We start from the raw sequence: 17,615 nt of genomic DNA on the forward strand, positions 1-17,615 counted from the left end.
ATGAATAGCTATTATCTCAGCATGATTTGAAGAAGTAGTAACAATCGATTGTTTTGTGGAGCGTCATGATATGACAGTACCTCCACATATAAACACATACCCAGTTTGAGATCGAGCTTTATAGGGATCGGATAAATAACCTGCATCTGCATAACCATACGATCTGCACCACCTTTGTTAGCATTAGCAAGATAAAAAGTGCACCAATTGCACTAAGAGAGAGTATTTCAGGACCAAGGAGTTCCTCATTCTCTTCTGGAGGTCGGAACGGATCCTTATTCACTTCAAGTGATCAAATACACATTGGTGTACTTAATGGGTGTGCTTTGTCCATGTAAAAGCATTTAAAGACCCTTTCTGTATATGCAGATTGATGGATAAAGGCCCCGTGTGCTAAATATTCAATTTTCAGTTCAAGATAAAATTTTATTTTTTCAAGATCTTTCATCTCAAGTTCTTTCTTAAGATATTCAATTGCCTTTTGGAACTCTATGGAGTTCCAACAAGATTTATTTCATCAACATAAACAACAAGTATAACAAATTTTGATGCTATTTCTTTATAAAAATACATGGACAAATAACATCACTTATGTAACCTTCTTTTAGCAAATATTCACTGAGGCTATTATATCACATGCGCACAGATTGATTAAAACCGTACAAAGATCTTTGTACTTTGATCGAGTACATTTTTCGAGACTTTGAATTATATGCTTCAAGCATTTTAAATCCTTCAGTGTGACGACCCGACCCGTCGTCTCATGAGTTACCGCTCCGATTTCCCCATTTTCAGCTTCCTTATGCTTCATTATCCATATCTTGTGTAATCGAGTTGATTTGAAGTGGTTTTAATAAGAAATGAGACACTTAGTCTCTTTTAAGAAGCCTTAAGTTGGAAAAGTCAACCGGACGTTGACTTATGAGTTAGAGGGCTCGGATGTGAATTCCGATGGTTCAGTTTGCTCCGGGAGATGATTTGTGATTTAGGAGTGTGATCGAAAGTGGTTTTGGAGGTCCGGTGTAGAATTAGGCTTGAATTGGCAAAGTTAGTATTTTGGCGAATTCCGGTTGATAGGCGAGATTTTGATATAGGGGTCGGAATGGAATTCCGAGAGTTGCAGTAGCTCCGTTATGTCATTTGGGATATGCGTGCAAAGTTTCAGATCATTCGGACGAGGTTTGGTAGACTTTTTGATCGAAAATGTGTTTTTAGAGTTTTTGAAAATTTTAAGGTTGAATCCGACGAAAAATTTGTGTTTTGATGTTGTTTTGAGCGTTCCGAAGATTGGAACAAGTTTGAATGATGTTTTAGGATTGGTTGGCATGTTTGGTTGAGGTCCCGGGGGGCCTCGGGTGAGTTTCTGGGTAATTTCGGACCATTTTTAGGCCATTTTTAACTGCTGGTTTTTGGCTACAGCAGTGTTCTATGCGATCGCGGTGAATAAAATGTGAGAAACGTGCCAATGAATCGCGATCGCGGAAAGCCTTTCGCGATCGCGGAGAAGAAATATTCTGTTGCGTTTATCCCACTTCGGAAGCTTATATCTCACAATCTATAAGGAATTTGGAGATGATCCAAAAATAAAAATTGTAGCCCTTTGTGTCTAGTTTTCAGAAATGCAAATTAATTGGAATTTGAAGTTGTGTACAAAAAGTTATGGTGGTTACACTATAGGCTGCCTGGGAAGGTCTCTAATACACAGGGATGACTTTGAAAGCTTATATCTCGTAATATATAAGGGTTCAGGAAATGAGCAACCTATGAAATTATAGCCCTATATGTCTAGTTTTCAGAACATTAAACCATTTGTAATTTGGAGTTGTGTGCAAAAAGTTATGACCGTTATACTGGAGGCTGTCCGGAAGAGCTGGGAACTGGTCAACGCGATCGCGAAGCATTGACCGCGATAGCGAAGAGTAAATTTTGGGCTGGAAAAATTGTTCTCCGCGATCGCGAAGAGTAAATACCTGGGCAGAATGTTTTAAAACACGTCAGTCGCGATTTTGGGGCTCATTTACTCCATTGTTGATATTTTTGAGAGCTTTTTGAAGGAAATTGAAGAGGGATTCAAGGAGAATCGATTGGAGGTAAGATTTTTGACCTTAAAACACGATTATATTGTGAAATTGGTCTAGAAATTCATGGAAATTAAGCCTAAAATTGATGAACTAGGGCTTGAGTTTTTGATATTTCAAATTGGGATTTGATGGGTCATTTGAGCTCGGATTTGAGAGTTCTTAGTATGTATGAACTCGTGAGAAGATGAGGAATCCATTAATGTTAAATTTTCTGATTTTCGAGAAGTGGGCCCGGGGCTCGGGTTTTGCTAATTTCGAGATTCTTGATATTTTTCGATTGTTTTCGATTGGGTATTGTTCCCTTAGCATATTGTGATGTATTCGCTCTGATTTTGGTTAGATTCGACACGTGTGGAGGCCGATTTGAGGTGCAAGGGCGTCGCGAGCTAGAGATTTCACTGGTTCGAGGTGAGTAATGATTGTAAATGATATCCTGAGGGTTCGAAACCCCGATTTGCACATCGTAGTGCTATATTGAGGTGACTTGCACGCCGGATAGTGGGCGTGGGGTAGAGCACCGCTGGGGATTGTGACTTGGTCCGTCCCGATTGATGAATTTACTGCGTATTTGACTAGAATTTATTTGTTATCACTGCTGTTTGGGCTGATTGCCACATTTGGGCTTCGTGCCAACTATTTGAATCCTTCGGGCATTATTTTCACTGTTTCCTCACTATTTTGACTTATTGCTTGAACTCAGTCATATTGTTTCTCCACTATTTTACAACTCAGCCACTTTTACTCAGATTTGAGTCTTAAATGATATTTTAAATGATAATCTGGGCTGAGGACTACAACTTTACTAATGCCCGAGGGGCTTGCGATGATATTCTGACTGAGTGTGGCCGGGGGCCAGATGTGAGGATACATTGAGTGATGTGAGGCCGAGGGCCTGGATGTGAGGATTATATATGGATCGGGCTGCACGCCGCAGTGATACTTATATGGATCGGGCTGCACGCCGCAGCAATATATCATATGGATCGGGCTGCACGCCGCAACAGTATATATATATATATATATTGGATCGGACTGCACGCCGCAGTGATATAGCGCTTGGGCTGTAGGAGCCCCTCCGGAGTCTGCACCCCCACAGTGAGCGCGGGTACCCATATGGATCGGGCTGCACGCCGCAGCGAGCTATGGATCGGGCTGCACGCCGCAGCAATATGTGGATCGGGCTGCACGCCGCAGCGGCTACTATGTGATACTGTTCTGAGAGTGATCAGAGAGAGAGAGCCCGAGGGGCTGAGAGTGTTGTTGAGAGTGAGCCTGAGGGGCTGGTTCAGTTTGAAATATTGCCCGAGGGGCGAACTTTTATGTGCTCATCTTGTGTACTTATTTGCCTCTTTACCTGTTATACTGTGGTATTTGTGCCCGAGGGGTGGATTTTTCGTGCTTATCAGCACTAGCTATTTTGAAACCATTTTCATAATTATTGCAAAGATCATTTTCAAAAGAGATTTGAACTGAGCCAAGGTACTTCTAAAGATTTCACAGATTTTACTGTTTTCTCAGAAAATTGTACCTGGCTTCTATATGGCATGTTTGTTGCTTTACATGATTTCTTGCTGCTCAGTTATTATTTACCTTTATTACTCACTGAGTTGGAGTACTCACTTTACTCCCTGCACCTCGCATGCAGTTGCAGGTATTTGTTCACCCGGTAGCGGGTATTGGCTACGTAGAGGCAGAGTCGTAGAGGTTTTAGCGAGGTGACTGCCAGCGTTCGCAGCACCACCGTCTTTCTATGTTATTCATTATTCTTGTTCAGTGTATTTCTAGACTGTAAAGTGGAGATTTCATTCTTATAGATGCTCGTGACTTGTGACACCCCGATTAAGGCTGTGTTGGGTTGTAAATCTGTTAATTAATATCATTAAGTCGTATCTTGTCGTTCATTTGTGTTTAACTATTTTGAAAGAGTCGAGTTGGGTTAGTTGGCTGGCCTTGTCTTCACGAGAGGCGCCATCACGACCGGTGCGAGGTTTGGGTCGTGACATTCAGGGATCTTCATATAGATTTAATCAAATGAGTCATATAGGTTATGGCTTGCATTTAAATGGCATGACATTTTCAGGTGTCTGGACTACATGTCCGATCCTCACAATCTTTTACAATATTGTGCATTATATTGTATCGGTTCCTAAGCGACATAACTTGTTGAGATCTTGAAGTGGGGATTTTGACTGCTTAGTAGCGCCTTTTAGCTTTTGTTTTAGTCCAAAAGCATTGAGTTGTGTTCCCGAAACTGCTGAAATTGTGCAAAATTGTAGGAATGTTGGAAGTTGGTCTCCCGGGATGGAATCCGACTCAAAAATGAGTATTTTGAAGCACAAGGCATAAAGGGCGCAGAAGCACAAATGTGCGGTGCGCAGAAGGAATTTTGCGTCCGCAGAAGAAATTACGAACCGCAAAATTACATCTGCGGCGGCAAACCAAGAGGAAGAGTTTAGCAGAACTTTGCGCAAAGTGCGGACCGCACATGAATTATGCGGACGCAAAGCTGGGTTAAGAGCCAAAGAGCAGAGAGTATGCAAAAAGACCAAGTCCATGAGCCTCTGTGAATTGCGGACGCACAAGAATTGTGCGGCCGCAGAAGAGTTGCCTTGCGGCTGCAATCTAGAAATGTGCAGCCGCAGAAGATTGCCTCGCGGCCGCAGTTCAGAAATGTGCGGCCGCAGAACTCCACTTCCTGCCAGATGAAGAAATCTGCAGACCGACCGTGGAACCTCCCGAGGGGTATTGTTGTCCGAGATTTTTAGCCTAGTATAAATAGATGAGTTTCACAAAATTAGGTCAAGTTTTGAACCTCTGAAGTTGTTGTAGCCATTTTTCCTTACTACTTTAGGAAGTTTTACATTACTTTGGTGTATTTACATTAGATTTAATCATTTTAAGCTTCCACTATGAGTTTAATTAGTTTTTCTTCCTTATCTTCTTCAAACCCCATTATGAGTAGCTAGACTTTTACTAGGGTTGTGATCCAACCCTAGTGTGTAAGCCTTATGGGTATCTAATTTAGTGCTTGTTTATGATTGGGTGTTGATTATTTAGCTTACTTCATGCTTTAATTGTAAAATTAATGGTTGCAAATATTAATTCATGCCTACTTAACTTTGTCTCTACTTGAGAAAGAGGGACCTAGTCTAGGATAACTTAGCTAACAAGGAATTAGGTCAATTGAGAGATTGATTAACCCAATTAAAGGGTTCAACATATAGATAGTAATAACCCGACTTGAGCTCTTATCAACTGTTTTGGGTAATACACATTTGGTCTTGAGAAAGCCAAATTGGGCAAAACCACTCTCTGACCGAGAGGTATTGAGTGGGTATTTAGAGTTGAGAGATATAATATACCCGAATCAAGAAAACAAGCATTAAAATCTTTATCCCATTAGACAAACACCTAGGTCATGGTCACATCCCTAGGCTTTTTATCCTTTTGGAAAAACCTTACAAACAATTATCTCTATTCTCCTTTCTTTATTTTGCAATCATTAGATCAACACTAGAAATAGAAAATAAATCCTTGTTGTGGAAGTGCAATCTAAATAATCCAATTGCTCATTTAAAATATATACCCCTAACTCCCATCCTAACTCCCTGTGGATTTGACCCCGACTCCTAGTTGGGTATCTATTATTGCATTTGACCGTTTCATCTTTTGAGGTGTGCTTTGGACGTGATCAATTTTTGGTGTCGTTGCTGGGGAGCTAAAAATGGTGTTAGCTATATATTTGGGTTTGTCTGTGGAATATCTTCTTTTCCTTCCGTGTTACTAACTTGTGTGATAATAATATTAGGTACACTTATAGCGGCAAACAATGAACTCGGATTATATGCCTTTGAGGGATGTGGACGTCGACGGTGAGCAAGTTGATGAGGTTCCTCTTGAATCTCAAGCCAATAGAAGAGGCCGAGCGCCTCCTGACAATATCCCCGCTCCACCTCCACCTCCACCAAGAGCGGCTCCACACCGGGTGTTACCCAATGAAGGGTATGCTAGTGTAATAGTCCCTCCCCATATTAGGGCGGTCAACTTTCAAATCACCATTGTGATGCTCACTTTGCTAGAGCAACGAGGTTTCTTCACCGATGCTCCAAGTCAAAATGCATATAAAAATTTGAAGGGGTTTGTGGACACTTGTTGGGGGAGCAAACAAACAAATGTCTCCGAGGATGCATTGAGGATAAGGATTTTTCCCTTCTCTCTACGGAGGAAATCTTTAGATTGGTTGGAACGACTACTGAACCATTCCATTCATACTTGGGATGAGTTGGCGGAGAAATTTATTGCTAAGTTCTTCTCTCCCGGGCATATGGCTACACTTCAAGAAGAGATTTTGGCAATCAAGCAAGAGCCAAATGAACCACTACACGAGATATGGGAGCGGTATAGAACAATGGCAAGGAATGTACCAACAATGATATGACGGAAAACATGATACAACAAACCTTCTATCGTGGGATTAACACGTCCAACCAATATATAGTGAATCAACTTGCAGTGGAAACTTTATGACTATGCCTTATGCGGAGGCGTGTGACATTTTGGATGAAATGGCGGAAGCATCATCGGCATGGCAATCCGGGCTAATGTTCCACAAGGTGATCCGAACGTGATCCACCTTCACAACGATTTGCATGACCATGGTCAAGCCATTGCCGAATTGACTACCACCATGAATCAACTAGCAAAGTCTCAACTTCAACAAGTGAAAAATCCTGAGAAAGTCAATACCATGGAGGGAGTGAACATGATGGCGAACAAAAGAAGGACCAAGGGTCCACAAGTTCAACATCGAGTGGAGAATTATGTGCAAGAGGATAGTGGTTTTGATCAAGATGATTCTTACAATGAACAAGAAGAGCAGGTGCAATATGTGAACAACTTTCAAGGACAATAAAACAACTTCCAAGGCCCAAACCAACAACAATGGCGACCTCAAAACAATCAAGGCAATTAGAATTCTAACAACCAAGGATATTGGAGTGGTGGAAACAATCAAGGAAATTGGCATAACAACAACAATCAACGAAATTGGGGGGGAGGGGTAACAATCAAGGCGGATGTAACAATAATCAAGGTAATTGGGGATCGGGTTTTCAAAGGCCCCTGATGTATCAACTATCGAGCAACCCAACTCCTTATCCTCCCCATGGTCCAAGTTCTTCAAACAATGAGATGGAGCGTATTGAGAACATGTTCAAGCAAATTATGGAAAAGAATGTCGATTCGGATACCCAACTTGCCTCACACAACACATCGATCCGCAACTTAGAAGTTCAAATGGGGAAAAGCTCTCAAGCTCTAAATTATCATCCTCAGAGGGCACTACCAAGTGACACGGCAGTAAACCCAAAGGGTGGAAATAATACGGGGCATGCCATGGCCGTTACTACAAGAAGTCGAAGAGGTGGGAATGCACCCACCTCAAGTTAAAAGCAACTTGTGGGTGAGGAGCAAGTGTCACAAGAAGAAGAGGTCCTAAACGATGTGGTGCAATCAACTGATGAAGTTTGGATTGATATTGATGATAGTGTGGAAGAGACTCAAGAAGAGGTGAACCCATCTTGGAATCACATTATTGACATACCGGAATCGGTAGTGCAAAAGGCTAAGGCATCATTGCCTAAGCCTCCACCTCCATACCCTCAAAGACATGCCAAACAAAATGGCGAGAATTAACTTAAGTTCATTCAAATGATAAAGAGTCTCTCAATCAATGTGCCATTAGTTGAAGCTTTGGAACAAATGCCCGGTTATGCAAAGTTTATGAAGGATCTCTTGAAAAAAAGTGGTCAATGAATTTTGAAACTATCAAATTCGCTCATCAAGTGAGTAAAATTGTGCATTCAATGGCTCCTAAGTTGGAGGATACCGACTCTTTTATGATTCCTTGTACAATTGGAAGTGCCGAGTTTGCTAAAGCCCTTTGTGATCTCTGGGCAAGTATCAATTTGATGCCCTATTTGGTTTTCAAGACCTTGGGAATTGGGAAACAAAGACCCACCTCTATGAGATTACAAATGGCCGATCGTACTATGAAGAGGCTGTTGGGAGTGATTGAGGCTGTCTTGGTTCGTGTTGATAAATTCATTTTTCCGGCGGATTTTGTTATTCTAGATTGTGAAGTTGATTATGAGGTGCCAATTATTCTTGGAAGACCCTTCCTTGCTACGGGGAAGGCTCTTTGTGATGTTGAAGCCGGAGAACTCACCTTACGGGTGGGTGATGAACAAGTGATTTTCCATGTTTGTAAGTCCATGAGGCAACCAAATAGCAACGAGGTGTGCTCTTTTGTGGACTTGGTGACCGATGTTATTGTTGATGATACGAGTGCCACAATCAATGTTGGTGATATGCTGGAGGCCGTCTTGCTCAACTTTGATGATGACGAGATTGATGGCTTCATGGAATGTGTGAACTCTTTGCAAGGAATGGGGTAGTATAATTATGCACCCCGAAAATTATCTTTGGACCTCAAAAATAGGACAACTCCTCCTACAAAGCCTTCCATTGAAGAGCTCCCACCTTGGAGTTGAAGTCATTGCCTCCACATCTTCGATATGAATTTCTTGGCCCTTGTTCTACTTTACCAATTATTATTTTCTCTTGTTTGACTAACGTGCAGGTAGATTCTATATTGGCGGTGCTACAAAAGAGGAAGAAGGCTATTGGGCGGATATTGGCGGATATTCGAGGGATAAGCCCCGGATTCTGCATGCATAAGATCAACTTGGAGGAAAGCGCCAAACCATCTTGAACATCGAAGGAGACTCAATGAGGCTATGCAAGAAGTTGTCAAAAAGGAGATTATCAAATGGTTGTATGCCGAGGTTTTCTACCCCATTTCCATAATTTGTGGACTTCTCCGGTTCAATGTGTCCCGAAGAAGGGGCATGACGGTGGTCACCGATGATAAGAATGAGTTGATTCCTACAAGAATGGTGACCGGTTGGAGAGTGTGTATGGACTATCACAAACTCAACAAAGTCACAATGAAGGATCATTTTCCACTTCCCTTCTTAGATTAAATGTTTGATAGATTGGCCGGCCGTGATTTCTATTGCTTTCTTGATGGGTATTCGGGCTACAACCAAATTCTTATTGCTTCAAAGGATTAAGAGAAAACAACCTTTACATGTCCTATGGTACTTTCGCCTTCAAGCGGATGCCATTTGGTTTGTGCAATGCACCGACGACTTTTCAAAGGTGTATGATGAAAACATCCTTGAAGTTTTCATGGATGACTTCTCGATTGTTGGAGATTCTTTTGATGATTGTCTTGCAAATTTGGATAAAGTGTTGGCAAGATGTGAAGAAACAAGTTTGGTGCTCAATAGGGAGAAGTGTCATTTCATGGTCGAGGAAGGCATTGTCCTTGGCCAAAAAATCTCAAAGAATGGAATTGAAGTTGATAAGGCAAATATCGAAGTAATTTCTAAACTTCCACCTCCACCTTCGGTGAAGGGTGTGCGGAGTTTCTTAGGCCACGCGGGGTTTTACCGGCATTTCATCAAAGATTTCTCTAAGGTTGTGAATCCGTTGTGCAGGCTTCTTGAGAAGGAGGCTAAGTTCAACTTTGATGATGATTGCATGTGAGCTTTTGAATTGTTAAAGTTCAAGTTGACAACTACTCCCATCATCACCGCCCCAAATTGGAGTGTCCCTTTTGAACTCATGTGTGATGCACGTGATGTAGCAATTGGGGCTATTTTGGGGCAACGCATCAACAAGATTTTTCACCCGGTCTACTATGCTAGTAAGACCATGAATAGTGCTCAAGTCAACTACACCGTTACGGAGAAAGAGCTCATTGCCATTGTGTTTGCAGTTGACAAGTTCCGCCCATACTTGATGGGTGCAAAGGTCATTGTCCACACGGATCATACGGCACTTTGTTATCTTATGAGTAAGAAAGATTCCAAAGCTCGGTTGATGAGATGGGTGCTTTTGTTGCAAGAGTTTGATATTGACATCCAAGATAGAAAAGGGAGTGAAAACCAAGTGGCGGACCACTTGTCTCGTTTGGAGGATGAGTGGAGGCCGCATGATGGCCTTGAAATCAATGACTCCTTCACCGATGAGCAACTCTTGGCTATTTCAATGAATGAGGTACCATGGTTCGCGGATCTAGAAAATTTCCTTGTGTGTGGAATCATCCCGGATGAGTTCTCTTCAAACCAAAGGAAGAAGCTCAAATGGGATTGTCAAGATTATTATTGGGATGAACCATACCTTTTCCGGATTTGTACGGATGGAGTAATTAGGATATGTGTACCGGAAGAAGAGCAAGGTGAAATTCTTGGGGCTTATCATTCTTCACCATATGGTGGTCATCATGGTGGAGCAAGAACGGCGGCCAAAGTGCTAAGTTGCGGTTTCTATTGGCCGACTCTTTACAAGGATGCTAGTGAGATAGTGAAAAGATGTGATAAATGTCAAAGGGCCGGTGGAATCTCAAAGAAAAATGAAATGCCTCTCACTACCATTTTGGAGATTGATATTTTTGATGTGTGGGGTACTAACTTCATGGCTCCTTTTGTGAGTTCTTGTGAAAACACCTACATCTTGGTCGCGATTGATTATGTGTCCAAATGGGTTGAGGTTGTTGCTTTACCTAACAATGAGGTGAGAAGTGTGGTGGCGTTCTTAAAGAAGAATATTTTCACAAGGTTTGGCACTCCGCGGGCTATTATAAGCGGGGGGTCACATTTTTGCAATAGGGCTTTCAACACTTTACTCAGCAAGTATGGTGTTACTCATAAAGTCACGACTCCCTATCATCCACAAGCTAGCGGTCAAGTGGAAGTCTTCAACCGAGAGATAAAGAGTATTTTGTCCAAAACAGTGAATGCTAACCAGACGGATTGGTCCAAGAAACTTGATGATGCATTATGGGCTTATCGAACGGCTTACAAAACACCTATCGGAATGTCTCCATACCGGTTGGTGTTCGAAAAAGCTTGTCATCTTTCGGTAGAACTAGAGCACAAGGCCTTGTGGGCTCTAAAGAAGTTGAATCTTGATTGGGATGTAGCCGCTAACTTGAGGGTTGCACATTTGAATGAGTTGGATGAGTTCCGGTACCATGCTTATGCAAGTTCATCCTTGTACAAAGAAAAGATGAAATATCTTCGTGACAAATACATCTGGAACAAAGAGTTCAAGGTAGGCAATCTTGTGTTGTTGTTTAACTCAAGGTTGAGGATGTTTCACGGGAAGTTAAAGTCTAAATGGAGCGGTCCTTTTGAAATTGTGGGTGTGACACCTTTTGGTGCATTGGACTTGAAGAACAAAAATAATGAAGTATTCCGAGTCAATGGTCACTGGGTGAAGCACTATTTGAGAAAAGTTGGAGATAGCCACGTCGTGGCGGTCATTCATTTCAATTTATGGTATTTTGCGTCGTGCCGTGATATTAAATCAGGCGCTTTTTGAGAGGCAACCCATGTTTCTTTTCCTTTTTTTCTTTTGTAGTTAGGTTTTTTTTTTTGCTAACTTTGTTTGAAGTGTGCTACAGGGCTGAGTGTGACTAACAGGAATAGTGGACAGAAATTTGACTAAGTGTTGCAATAATTACAGACTGCAGTTGAATTGTGCGGACCGCACATTTATAGTTGATGCACCAAAAGTGGATTGCGGCCGCACAATTATCTTGCGGACCGCACAAATGGAAGGTGGAAAATATCAACTCTCTGAAGTTGGTCTGTCAGAAAAAAGGGCAATCTGTGGCCGCAAAAGGAAATATGCGGGTGCAACATGGAATCTGCGGCAGCACACAAAATTTTGCGGACCGCAAACAAGATGCCGAATTAAGGTCCCCAGGTAATAGAGTGCGGACCGCACATGAAATTGTGCGGCCGCACTCACCCTCCAACCCTTAGAAAATCAAGCAGTATAAATAGTGAGATACGGGCAACTATTACATTTTTTCCCCTCTCTGAACACAAAAACAGTAATCTCTTGAAATTTCTTGGTGAATATGTCTGTAAACACATACAACATCTTTACTCAGTCACTCGTCACACTCATTCATATGGTATGCTTCAATTTCTTGTTAATTGTTTTCTTTTAATTTGTAGATTTTTAGGCCATTTATCAATAGAATTCAATTGTGCATTCATGTGGGGGTAAATCTATAGTAGATTAACTAGTACATGCTCTATGGGGACTGGGTCAATGTATTTTCATGCCTTTATGCTGTTACAATGTCAAAATTTGCACGAAAATTACAAAACCTAGATAGAAATACTGGGCTGTTCGTGGTTTTTTTGAATTTTGCGCCCGCATCTAAAATATTGCGGTCCACAGAAGTTGATTCTAGGGCAATATTAGTGAGGAAGGGGTCTGCGGCCACAAGGTAAAATGTGCGGACTGCAGAATTCCTATTGCGGCTATAGAACAACCCATTTACTGTCATTAGAGGGTCTAGAAAATTGTGATTCAAACGTGCGTCCGCAGCTATAATTGTGCGGACCGCAGAAAGCATGTTGCGGCTGCACATCAGCTAATTCTCTATCATCAGAGAGGTTGCATATTTTGGGTTTATGAGTTGCGGCTGCAAGTGAAATTGCGCGAATCGCACTTCACTATTTGCAGTTGCAAGATAAAATTGTACAGTCCGCAAGGCCTCATCTGCGGCTGAAAGAAAATTGTGCGGACCACAGATCCTTACAAGCATGATTAAACTTTGACCCTCACTGTGTTTCTTGGTGTATACTTGCATATCTCCTTGTTTGACTGAACATTGAATTGCAACTAACAATCGCTTCTGCTTGATACAGATAATGGTTCGATCTAGAGGTAGAGGCGATATTCTAAAGGGAGGGGTGAACCTTCTAGGGGTCGAGGCAAGAGTGCCTTACCCCTCGACCAACAAAGAAAAATAATAAAGAAATCTACAACCGGCGGAGAGAGAGGTACAGATCTCTCCGAGACGAGCTCTTATGTCCCATCTAGGGAAGTGTTAGAGGGTAACTCAGCCTCTGTTCAAGAGCAGCCGGCTGTACAGTCAAGGCCACCAGGGAGATATCAACTCAGGGACGAGTCGTCCTCATCTCATAGCACTTCCGAGGGTTTGGAAAGTGCTAGTCAGGCTTCTGAGCCATCCATTACACCTGTCCCTGAGGGACAAGATACATCAGTTCAGGACATCCCCGATGATGGCAGATGGGGTGATGCTACAGCTGTCGGCCTTGAAAGGTCAAAGGAGATAGAAGTCTGGGAGGACCGTTTTGCCAGCGTGGCTGCCTTCACCAGCTTTCGGACATGGTGGCCAATGAGGTCACCAACTCTAGAGTGATAATTTCAGTTGAAAGATTTGGAGAGGTACAACCATGCAGTGTTGAGATAATTCAAGGAATGCTAGGGGTGGATGTGGTTCACCTAGAGTATCGTGGATGCCAAAGAGTACCTTGTCCGGGAATTCTACGCTAATGTGGCGCATATCAAAAGGGGACAAAGGTAACCAAAGTGCGTACCCTCAAAGTAAGATTCGATCAACATACACTCAACACGTACTTGGGTTTCGAAGATGTTGAGCCAAAGGAATATTTGGAGAAGTATGAAATGGGAGATGCAGCCCGGCCTTGGTTAGCGAAGCTTCTAGCAGCACCTGGGCCACCACCACCATGGATTTCCACAGGGGTTCCTATCCACAGGAGCACTTTGAGTTCCGAGGCAAAGGTGTGGCAAACCTTTGTCTGCAGCAGACTAGACCCATGCCAGAATGAGACTTATCTTCCAATCCCACGGGCAGTGCTGGTTACTTCTATTATGGTCGGGTACCCATCAATGTGGGTGTCGTGATATCGGCCAAATCTCAGTGATTGCTCAACAAGATGACTCGTCTTAGCCGTATACCAACACTATTAAAGAATATCTCATGGATGCGAGGGTAGAGCCGAGGGATTATGACACACAATTGAAGCCGAAGAAGCCTTTCTCTTGGTACTTACTGATGGATGCGAACACCCCGAAGAGAAAAGGTCAGCCGTCTACCACCACAGGCTAGTCTGATGAGCTAGCCGTGGTAGTAGCGGAGGCAGTTAATGTTCCATCCACTTTGGCTGAGCCTTCCTCTAGTGCCACAACTATGCCTCCACCATCATCTTCAGTCCCTACTGCAGTTCCTGCCACAGCTTCCACCTCGGCTTTGAAGTCGGTGCCCATGCCTACTGTCCTACTTTCTGCGCTGTGAGTCTCCTAAATATTGGTGAGCCTCAACAAATGGATGCATATAGCCACTGCAAAGATGTCTGACTTATCCGGTACTGTTGCAGCACAGTCTTCTATTCAGGTACTAATAAGTGGGGATTTTGACTACTTATTAGCGCCTTTTAGCTTTTGTTTTAGTCTAAAAGCGTTCAATTGTGTTCCCGAGAACTGATGAAATGTGCTTAATTGCAGGAATATTAGAAAGTGAACTCCCGAGATGAAATCCAACTCAAGAAGGAGTAATCTGAACTCAAGGAGACAAAAGGCACAGAAGATCAGTAGTGCGGATTGCAGAATATCATCTACGGCCGCAGAGTATGAAGGAAGGGTCAGCATAGAAAGGTGCAAAGTGCGGTCCGCACATGAATTGAGCAGCCGCAAATGAAGGCTAGGACCAAAAGTTCAAAGAATGTGCTTTCCAAGTCCCCCCAGAAGTGTTGCAGCCGCAAGATTTAATTGTGCGATTCGCACAGCCCAGCCTGCGTCGTACTTGTAATTGTGCGGACCGCACTTCCCCACCCTGAAAGCATATTTTACATTGTGATCACTGTCTGTGTGAACTTGAATTACAACTGACTCCTGTTGCTGCTTGTTACAGATAATGGTTAGATCTCGAGGTCGTGGAGATACTTCGAAGGGGAGGGGTGAACCTTCCAGGGGCTGAGGCAAAAGTAGTTTACCCCTCGCCCTCAAAAAGATTATAACCAAGAAGGCCACAGCCGGCCGAGGAAGAAATGCATAGCCCGCCGAATCCAGTTCATATGCCCCATCTAGGGACGTATCAAAGGGAAACTCGGTTGAAGAGCAGCCAGCTGTACAATCAAAGACTCCATGAAGGTATCAACTATGAGACAAGCCTTCCACATCTCAGAGCACCTCCGAGGGTTCGGAGAGTGCCAGTCAGGCTTCGAAGCCTTCCTCTACACCTTTCCCTGAGGCACCATTGACTTCAGTTGATGAGATTCTGGATGATGGCCGAGGGGGTGATACTATAGTTGCTGACCTTGAGAGGTCGAAGAATAAAGAGGTCTGGGAGGACCGGTTTGTCAGTCTAATTGCCTTCACTAGCTTCCGTGAGTGGTGGCCGGTAAGATCGCTCAATCTCGAACGACAGTTTCAACTGAAAGACCTTGACAAATACAATCCAGCAGTCTTGAGATAGTTCCGAGAGCAGAAGGGGGGATGTGGTTCAGCCAGAGTGTACTAGATGCAAAGAAGTATCTGGTCCGTGAAATCTAAACCAATGTGGCGCACATAAAAAAAAGGGACCGAAGTGAGGAATCTGAAGGTGAGATTTGACCATAACACACTGAACACCCACTTAGGGTTTAAGGATGTTGAGCCTATGCAGTACTTGGAAAAGCTAGCATTGGGAGATGCAGCTCGTCCATGGCTGGCTGAGATTCTTGCAGTATCGGGGCCACAACCACCATGAATCACATCAGGGATTCCTACTTACCGGAACACCCTGAACTTTGAAGCAAAGGGATGGAAGACTTTTGAATGCAGCAGACTAGACCCGTGCAAGAATGAAACAAACCTTCCTATTCAGCGGATGGTTCTAGTCGCCTCGATTATGGCCGGGTACCCGATCAATGTGGGTGTCGTGATGTTGGCCAAACATGTTTGTGGTCTCTAGGAAATATAACACCTCCTACCCGTATCCCAACACCATCACTGAGTACCTTACAAATTCACATATGGAGCTGAAAGATTTTGATAAGAAGGTGTGCGCGAAGAAGCCCTTCGCATGGTATTCTCTGATGGATGCACACAACCCTAAGAGAAAGAGTCAGCCTACTACCACCATTGGCCAGTCTGATAAGCCATCGATGGTACCTGCACAGACAACTGATATGCCATCCACTTCAGCAGAGCCTTCAGCCAGTGCAGCTTCCATGCCCCCACCTTCAGCCTTAGTGCCTTCTACCTCTGCTTTGAAGTCGGTGCCTATACCTGCTGCTCCACTATCTGCGCTGCGAGTCTCCTAGACACTGGAGAGCCTTAACAACTGGATGCAAACAACAACTGCAAAGCTGTCTGACATATCCAATACTATTGCAGTGCAGTCATCCATTCCGACACCCCAGATTCCTCCAACAGTGGAGGAGACTTTGAAGAAGCTCTTGGAGAACCAGACCACTACAATGAACACCTTGGTAGAGTATGGATCAGTGATTGAGGAGATGGAAAAGCAAGTAAAGAAAATGAGGAAATCCCAAGCGTCCAAGAAATCAGTTGACAGGCTGCGGAGAGAGGTGACCAAGATTGCAGCAGCTGGAGATCTTCTATTTGACATACTGATGGAATCAGATCCAGCAGCACCATCAGCTCTAGTGGCACCAGCTGGCCAGTCTGAGGAGCCAGACCTGGCTGCCGACACTATCGAGGCGGTGCACCAGATGTTCACCAAGCCAGCTACTCCCAAAGTCGAGGATGATGACATCCAGTTAGAAGAGACTGAGGGTGGTGACGCTGCTATGGACACAGAGGTGTCCAAGGCCACATAGGGAGTTTTCTTCACTCTTACCCTTCTTTACTCTTATTTTGTTAAGCATTGGGGACAATGCTTATTTTTATACGGGGAGTGGATTTTATTTGAGATATTTAGATGATTTTGAGACATTTGGTTTGTAATAACTCACAGTATTTTCTTTTTTTATCCTTATTCTGTTTATATATTCTCTCCTTTCTCTCACGATGTATATATTCTCTCTTTTCCTCTCTCATTATGTATATATTCCTTACGCTTTTAGTAGTTTGCTTCGTAGCTTCTTTATTTTGTTTTCTTATTAGTTAATATTTAATTTAGTAGCTTCTTTTTTATTTAGCATCTTCTTTATATGTTTTAGTGGACAATAAGCCTTTGGTTTTTTTAATGCCACGGTTCTTTCCAAAGGTAGTTTTTGTGTGAACCGGGTGACTCTTCCCAACAATGGATGGCGTGACAATCTTCTTAAGGGATTGAGTCCGTCTTTCGTGTCTAGGTAGTAATAATGAATAAAAAGACCTAATTAAGTCAAACTCGAAGAGTCAAACATGATTCATTTGGCACCAACACATTGAACTACGTGCTTATGGTTAGAGACAAGGATTTTTAAAAGGAAATAGCTCTAGTTAGTGACTTTGTGACTCTTCTGTTGACTTTGATACCATCGAATGGTCTAATTGGACCATAGTGATCTTCAATCTTGAATGTGATCATTGTGGTCCCTCGACTCTATCCTCTTTAACAATCTAGTTGCGTGAGGGGTGAGTTGATTTGATGCTAGTGCGAGTACTTGTGCGAAAGGTGTGGAACTTGCC

Source organism: Nicotiana attenuata, chromosome 2 (assembly GCF_001879085.1).
Source record: "Nicotiana attenuata strain UT chromosome 2, NIATTr2, whole genome shotgun sequence".
Lineage (NCBI taxonomy): Eukaryota > Viridiplantae > Streptophyta > Magnoliopsida > Solanales > Solanaceae > Nicotiana > Nicotiana attenuata.